Source organism: Equus caballus, chromosome 14 (assembly GCF_041296265.1).
Source record: "Equus caballus isolate H_3958 breed thoroughbred chromosome 14, TB-T2T, whole genome shotgun sequence".
Taxonomy (NCBI): domain Eukaryota; kingdom Metazoa; phylum Chordata; class Mammalia; order Perissodactyla; family Equidae; genus Equus; species Equus caballus.
The window spans coordinates 85,854,583-85,863,650 of record NC_091697.1 but is presented as its reverse complement, the minus strand read 5'-3'; the positions used below and the strand labels follow the sequence as shown (position 1 = coordinate 85,863,650).

General features: G+C 36.3%; 1 pseudogene; it reads left to right on the top strand.

Moving 5' to 3' along the window:
- Positions 1-272: 272 nt before the first annotated feature.
- Positions 273-963, top strand: LOC138917570 (large ribosomal subunit protein eL19-like; annotated as a pseudogene).
- The last annotated feature ends 8,105 nt before the right edge of the window (positions 964-9,068 follow it).

The window sequence follows — 9,068 nt, the reverse complement described above, 5'->3', positions numbered from 1 at the left end:
GTTTCCCCATACAATTAACCATCACAAAGGGTGTCTAATGAATTATGGTACAGTTAGTCTAATAATGTAGAAACTTTGATCTTAATAATGTGGAAACAGGTAAACTTTTAAAATGAGTCATACTTAATATAAAATTGTTCAACATTATAAGAGTAGCCAATATAAAGCCATATGTGTGTCTAAAACAAATTTTCTTATTAATATATACACCATACCTACATTTATTTCTTTAGAATATGGAAAGAAATTTTCCTTTTGCCTCTGCTGCAGCCATGAATATACTCAGGCTTCGGAATAGGCTTGCCTCCAGAGTTCTGTGCTCTGCCAAAAAGGTCTGACTGGATCCCAAGAAGACCAATGAAACTGTCAATTCTAACTCCCATCAGCAGATCCGGATGCTGATCAAAGAAGGGTTGATCACCCTAGGACTGTCCACTCCTGGGCTTGAAGCAGGAAAAATAGTTTGGCCCTCTAGAAGGCTAGGCATATATTGTCATAGGTAAGTGAATGCTTATGCCAATGCTAGAATGCCTGAGAAGGTAACCTGGATAAAGGGGATGAGAATGCTGCTGCTCAGAAGATACTGTGAATCTAAGACGATTGACTACCACCTGTGTCACAGTCTGTACCAGAAGGTGAAGGGGAATGTGTTCAAAATCAAGCAGATTCCCTTGAACACATCTGCAAGCTGAAGGCAGACAAGGCCCACAAGAAGCTCCTGGCTAACCGGGCTGAGACCCACAGGTCTCAGACCAAGGAAGCATACAAGCGCCAGAAGAGCAACTCCCAGCCAAGGAGGAGGAAATCATCAAAATTCTGCCTGAGGTGGAAGAGACTAAGAAATAAAACTTTCCCTCTCTTGTGTGTACATAGAGGCCTCAGCAATTGCACAGATAAATAAAACAAGCCTCTATCTGCCTGTCCGTACCCCTCCCAAAAAAGGAGAGTATGGAAAGAAGGCCATAATGCTTTAACCTCTAGGGGATGTCTGTGATGGTCCATTAGTTGCCTTATGGGTACTAATGCTTCTCTCCCTGACAAGACGCTTAGGCCATCACTGTGGATTGAATCTGGTATGAGGGCTCTCAAAAGAGCAAGGTCCAGGGTTTCTAGCCAGAGATCTGTCAATATTACTAGCACACATGCTGTCTCTGCTAGCTACACCCCTTTGGCTAAGGTTTCATGTGTAGACGAATTGCATGTCTCTACTGTGTTAACACTGATTTAATGTAGTGGCCCTCATTAGGAACTCAGTAGCTCTCATTTGTAGGTGCTGATAAGGTATTTTTGCCAGAAGTGGGATTTAGAGTCCTCATTTATACACACGTGCACAGACAGAGAGTCATGTATGAGTTTTCTGTGTAAGAAGAGCACAGGGTAGAGGGAACCAGTCCTGAGCCGTCTTGAGCCTTACTCAAGAAAGCTGTCTGCTAGCAAGAGTATTCTCACAGCAAAAGGGTATTCTCACAGAAGCTGTGAAGCAGGTAAGGAGAGACCATTTGGAAGTTCTCTCTCATGTGAGGATACATTTTACAAGAAAACACCTTATTTCCTAAATGCCATTGAAAATATTAACAATTACAGTAGGGAATAGACTCATAATAGCAAGATCCAGGTTGAAAACCAAAATTAGAGGGATTAATGAAGGACATTACCAGGAAGAAAGAAGATTCTAGATAATAGATGGTATGATCAAGAGCATGCATAATCTTAGCATTCTGGTGAAGTCGTTAGTCAATAAAAAGCAAGAAAATTAAAAAACCCAAAGTCTTCACAAGAAAATCATGATCAAAACACAAGAAAAACTGTAGCATGGTATTGCATAATTATTTAAATAAAAAACCTAAAAAAGGTAATTCTTTTGCCATTTTCTTTTGAAGTAAACTCTTTTGACTCTGGCTTCCATTTCTCTCTTTTTACATTCAATTACACTAAATAGTTACGTAGAGAAAAGTAGTTATATAACTATAACTAAAATCACCACTGATAAGTTTTTAAATTCTCTGAGAAAAACTACAGAAAAAGCACAGAAGGTTTAATGAGTGTATGGAAAAAATGCAAATGACATATTTTTCAATGACAAACATCTTATAGGTGACAAAATTTTATGATGGCTACAGAGGAAGAAGATTAGAGAGGAATCCAGAGGAGTTGATTTCTTAAACTGAATAGAAAGTCAAGACATACTAGCTTGATAAAACAAGAAATAGATATAAGTATTATATTGAATCATTATCCTGGAAAGACGCAACAGAGATGGCAAGAATATAGAATCCTAGTGTATCTGAGTGGCTGTGACATAATACTGTCTGAGTAGCTGTCTGCTATGAGAGAAGCTCTTCTTCTGCTGGCCCTTCTATGTCATTCTTTACCTGCTCTTTTCCCATTCTGATGGTAAGGAACTTAGCTTTCTTACTTTTTGATTGACCTTTTCAGCTGTTCGTTCACATCACTGAATCTGAGATCCCGTGACCTAGATATTTATGAATAGAGATATTAAACTAATCCTAAATTTTGTATTCTCCCCTCTTAGTTCTAGTATTTATTATTTGTTTTGGCCAGGAAAGTGATTTTTCAAAGTTACTGAGGACAGCCTTTTATTTTCTGATTATCATGAAAGAGTGAGAGAAAGGTTTTTAAGATCCTATATCCTTCATCATTTTGTTACTGATAGAAGCTTAGAGGAATATCGATAAAGTTTCTTTATTTTTGATTAAATAATGGAAACTGTAGTGTGTTGAATCTCCAACCTTCAAATATTCATAGAATGGAATACATTTTTAAAGGTATCCATTTAGATGGATGATTCCTTGTTGATTTAGATGACAAAGTCCAGAGGTCTCAATTGCTGGTCACTTGCCAAAAGATTCTGGAGTATTATCCAGCTCTTGGTCTTTGAAGAGAACGATAGTTAGCAATATATTTCTTGAGTCAAGGAATTTAGGTGAGGAATTTAGGTTTTAATTGGGAGAGATATTAGAATAACATAAGTAAATAGAGTTCAAGGATTCATCTTTGGGCTCATTCTTTTGGAACACTTACCACATAGTGGCTGCAAACATTTCTGACATGATTAATCATTACATAAGGATTCTGTTTACTTTGGGTACTGCTAATCATGTTTTCTTTGTGGCTGAATACTAGCCAGTGAAGTTGATTCTTTTCCAAATTACAGACTGTGTAAACCTTGTCACCCTCTTCACAGTAAAACAAAGGAATGAAGTTACAAGGTCTTTATTTTTCAGTCAAATAATGTATGATTGATAACTTGAATCAACATTGGAATCAAAGTATAAAGAATCCTAGACCCATCAAAAAGCATTGAAAGCAAGGAAATTTACGGGTAAATTTCTAAATCACTACCAGGGCAGATTGCCAGTCTCCATTATAGAAGTCAATTAACAGGGATGTTTTGGCTGAAACAGTGAGGAGGGATGTCGATTCTGTCGTATAGTGCAACAATATCCCATTTAGTTCCAGTTGGATGTGTTTGGCAACTTCTCCCATGTGTGCTGGTTTAATACACTATACCTCACATAGCCATCTGGTCTCTACCACGAGGAAGGAGAAAATTACCTACAATTTAAATAGGTTCATTCTTTGTTGTCAGGCAGAGATCCTTCTGGACTCCAATGACTTGAAATCCCTTTGCCCTTCTTTTTACCCTGAATCTCACATATCCTCTTATAATTCAAGCTAAGTGTGTATGTGTTTTGTGTGTGTGCATGGAAGTGTGTGTGTGAATTTTTGTGTCTGTAAAGGGAAGTGGGGTTCATCTTTTTTAAGAAATGGAAATTTTATTTTGCGAGTCAAGATTTTTCCAATATAATGTTGTCACAAAAATGTATATGCAAAATGTTTAAGTGAATTTTGCTTTTAAGTGAGTGAATTTGAGACATTTTTCAATATCCTCTTAAAATCCATCTTGGTTCAAAAAGAGAAACATTTCTGTAACACTTTTAAATTTACCAACAGGCTTCCTATAATGTATGTCTAACACATCATGACAAATGAAATGTTAAATATGAAAAATCTATAAAAAATATTTTTTGCATGGGGTAATATAAGTTTATATATTTTGAGTTTTACATAGTCAAAGTGAGTTCTTCAATTTAAAGGAAATTAAAAATGTGAGGAAATGTCTTTCATATCTACCCACATATTTACCTTTTTTGGCACTCTTCATAGCTTTGTGTAGATCCAAGTTTCCATCATGTGCTGTTTTCCAGAACTTCCTTTAACGTTTTCTAGAGCGCAGATCTGCTGATATCAAACCCTCTCAGCTTATCTGAATTCATCATTATTTAACCTTAATTTTTTTAATGACCTGGAAGTATACTTATTGTTTAATGATAAATTTATACATAGTGTATGTTTCCATTTTTGTTATTAAACCTATAAAGGTGCAGAAGAAAAGATTTTGTATCAAAAAGTAACTGTAGTTATCTTCAGATGAAGGAATTATAACTGATTTTTTGACTTCTTTCTGTTCATCTAAATTGTTTCATGTTGTAATATTCTTCCTTTTGTTATTGTTTTAAAATACATGTAACATAATATTTACCATTTTTACTATGTGTAAGTGTACCATTCAATGGCATTAACTATATTCACAATGCTGTGTCCATCACCACGATTTATATCCAAACCATTTTCATCATCCCCAGCAAAAACTCTGTACTTATTAAACAACAAACCTCCCTTTCCGATTTCCCCCAGACCCTGGCAACTTATATTCTACTTTCTATCTCTATGAATTTGCCTGTTCTAGGTACTTCATATAAGTGGAATTATACAATATTTGTCCTCTGTGTCGGGCTTATTTTACCAAGAATAATGTTCTCAAAGTCCATCCATGTTGTAGTATATATCAAAATTTCATTCCTTTTATGGCTGAGAAAAATATTTTCAAATTTTAATTTTTGAAACTTATATGTTCATGGACATTTCCGTAATGACTAAAGGATAAGACAACTGAAAATATTTTATTAGTAAAGACTTTGCCTCTGAACTCTATCAGTCATGATTCAATTTAAGGTAAATAGATATGTGTATCCTTATGATTTAGGAGACAGTGTTCTATTTATATGACTGTGTACAGAGCAAACTCTGTCCTTGTCTTCTCCTCTACCTCGAATGCATGCAGTCTGAGACAGCCATGCATTGGGAAGTAACTTCTTAAAATGATGTAGTTTACTTACTAAATTCAGTAAATATGGGATTTTTTTTAACAAAAAGGTTGTTATATAGCTATTATATACTAGGCACTCACAGGTAAAAAGTATTTTAAGTCATAAGCCGTGCTTTCCAAATGCTCATTGTTTAGTAGAGGAGAGAGATAAATAAGCAATTCTAACACAGTGGAAAATCAGTCCTACAGTGGAGTCAGAAAGCACTGTGGCAGTAGACAGTAGAGTGTGACCAGTTGACTAGGGAAGAGGAAATACTTTGCAAAGACGTAACCCATAAGCTGCGCCAGGAAGGATCAATAGCATCTCTTCAGTTTAAGGAGACGGAAGGGCTGTTCTAGGCAGAGAAACACACATGCAAAGCTATTAGCACAGCATGAAGAAAGACTGGTCAGAAATTTAGCATAGTAGGAGACAGAAGTATGTAGAGAAGTGGAATAGTAGAGATGAGATATCAATTTTCAAATTAAAATGTTGAAGGTAACTATACAGCAGTTTCTTTTTCTGAAAAAGAAAAATAAAACATTAAATGAATTTAAACAGTAATGCTTTATTTTAAGCATGTTTTACTCTAATTAAAGTAGGGATCTTTTGCTTTACTGTTTTTTTTTTTTTTTAGTTCTTTTTGAAGGCAATGTAGTCTAATTGAAAGATCGTAAACTTTGGAGTTTTAACCTTTAATTCTATCACTAATTAGCTTGATGTCTTGGGTGAGTAACTGCAAATTTACCAAGATGAAAATAAAAGTGTCTCTGAAGATTACCCACACCCACAAAGATTTGCTTCTATGTTTTCTTCTAAGAGTTCTACAGTTTTAGCTCCTACATTTAGGTCTATGAACCACTTTGACTTAATGTTTATATGTGGTATCAGGGCGGGAGAGGGTCTAGTTTCATTCTTTTACATGTGAATATCCCCTCATCTCAACACTATTTGTTGAAAAGACTCTTTTTTCCTCTAAGTGACTTGGCAACCTTCTTGAGAATAAATTGACCATAAATGTAAGGATTCTGGACTCCCAATTTTATCCCATTGGTCTACATATGTATCCACATGCCAATACTACAGTGACTGCTTTTCTTTCTATGTATGGGTTACATTTTCCTGTTTCTTTGTGTGTCTCCTAATTTTGTTGTTGAAAACCGGACTTTTAAAACAGGAGAACGCCAGGGTTTTCTCATTGCCACTACTTGTTATTGTTGTTGCTCTTTTTAAAGTAAATTTCCTGGACTTTAGGACTTTAGGAAATTAAGTTTGTGTTTGTCATATGTGGACAAAACTTAGTCTCTGCTAAGTTAACTTTCTGTTTCCTAATGATTGAGCAGAGGTTTTCCTAACTGGATTGAACTGATAAGTCTCTCACCCTTTGCTGAAAGGCTCTGTGTGTGCTGTTGCATGCTTTAATGCCACTGAGAGCTACTCACGGTGGGCCTTCTCAGCTGAGACAATGGATGAGTAAGTCACCATGGAAAGCGGACGCAGGAGTAGGGCACCAGCGTGATCTGGAACTCTGTGAGGCCTGTATTGAGGGCACCATCAAAATGCAGAGAGGCAGTGATGGAGTACTCACTCTCTCCAATCAACTGGTTGAAGTTGCTGTAGGTAGGTTGCTCAGTGTCCAGGTTGTAGCTGCAGATATCATAGATTGCCTCATTGTATACTATGAAAACACAATCAAGTGCTCCAGGGGGTGTGATTGATTAAACTGGAATTGTAGGATTCTACATTTCTTTGGACACTTGGGAGGCTGGGTAGATAGCAAACGTCAATTTGCATTTCTTGCTATAGTCAACAGAAAGCTACTCCATCATCAGGGAAGTGAATCTGAGTCAGTACCATCTGTCAAAGCTATGGAAGTTCAGGAAACTCTGAAGCCAGGTGCACTGGTCAAATCTGCCTTAGCTTGCAGTTTCTCCTTGTACAGAGCCTCAATGTCAGCCAGTGTCAGAAATTACAGCCTTTTCAGGTCTTTCTCATGTATATGCATTGCCCTACACATGAATATAGCCTTCTATATTCCCACGAAAATGTTGAAACTTTTCAAAGCTTGGACATCTCATTTCCAAATATTCTTTTTAAGTATTTTTTTTTTTTTTTGCCAGCCTCTTGTTTGTCCCAACTGATGTTACTGCTTCAGGCAGCTGTGGTTTGAAACAATTGCCACTGATTGTTTTCTACAAATGCTTTGAGGTCTGGACTTCCTTCACTGAGTCAGGTCAAATAAAGACAAGCCCTGTGAATGGGGCTTTTCCAAGGAGTTTACAGATAGGTCAAATAATGACAATTCTCTGTGGATGAGATTTTTTTTGAGGGAGAGTCTTTAGCCCATTTTACCCCTACACTTGCTGCTAAAATGCTGATTTTCTTACGCACTTTGATTCCAAGGCTGCTGCTTTTTAGGGTTCTATGGAACTGGGAAAAGAGGAATGGGAATAGTGTAATTTAAAACTCTATATAATGTGTTCTTACTGAGATTCAGGCATTTTTCTACAGTAAGCACTCCTGGGATTGTTGTAAGCCTTTGGTTAATTTCAATAGTTCTGAAAAAGTTAATTTTGACAATTCTTTTTCCCAGTTTTCTCATTGCTTTTATAGGGGAGCTGACTTTTAGAGGTCCTTATTCCATCATTCTGGAAGTGTTTCTTTTAATATAGATTTTCAAATATCTATTGTGTAGTAAGTAAGTTTTGTGCTATGTGATTAACAAAACAAAATCCCTGTCCTTACCTTCAAATTGAATCAAATTACTTTGTGCTATGGAAACTGATATTGATCTCATTTGTTCCTTTTGATCCTGTCCAAAGAAAATAACAAATAACAATGCTGGTTTGTTTGCATTCTACTTTTTCTAGATTTGTTCCCTTCCCAAGATGCATGGCTTTTTTTCTCCGTGGGCAAGTGAAGCTTTGCAGTGTTAATTTAGTGTTTCTTTAATGTTAAGGGTATATATATGCTTTGTTTCTGACCTATCCTTAATGTCTAGTGATGTCTAGCACAGGACATATGTTCTTGAATGATGCAAAAACTATGTTCAATAGAAAAAGAAGGGGAAGAGATGAGCTGTGGAACTGATAATCGTTTCCTAGTGAAGCAGTACAAAAATGTTGAGACAGCACTGTCCTTAATTATGTCTTTTCTCCACATAATAAGTCTTGAAGTGCATGCTGTCCTGTTAGCAAAGGCCAGCCTTTTTCCTTCAAGATCCCTTGAGTGGTAGCAGGTGCAGGACAACTGGAGGGATACCATGCTGTCTGTTCCTGGCCATAGCTTGATTGAGAAGTTAATTTTAGGCTACAAATTAATTAGAAATTTCTTCTCTGCCATGAATGAGGAAACCACTGAACATCATCAAAAATCGTTCTGTTTCCTTTTATGTCACACAGATTAGAAATGCATCTTATCATGTTATTTTCCTAAATAAGTTAAATGAGTCATCTAACACTTGAGAGTTTAGATTTAGCTCAATGAGAAGTCTCACATCTCTTTTCATTTACATGTGATTTTCAGAGGAATGGGAAGCACACTTTTAAAATGCCAGGTTTAACAACATTCCATATCAGTATGCATATAATTATCAGTTTTGTAGCTGTTCCTCAATTGGTTGGGACCGAGTGAGCGAAGCACACAGACTAATACCTTATTATACTATCATTACCAAGTTCTTTTCTTCCACCTCTGAGAGATCATAAACGTATCAATTTTTTTTCCTCCTTTGTATATTGTCTTTTAAAGGTAGCATATCATTATAGCTGCTATCCTGAAAGAGCCATTTGCCTCTTGGGACTTTTGTATCTATCGTCCATAAAGACATTGCTGAGTGATGAATACACTCATGACATTCAAAGAGGAGACATATATTTAGGTCACACATTTCCATGG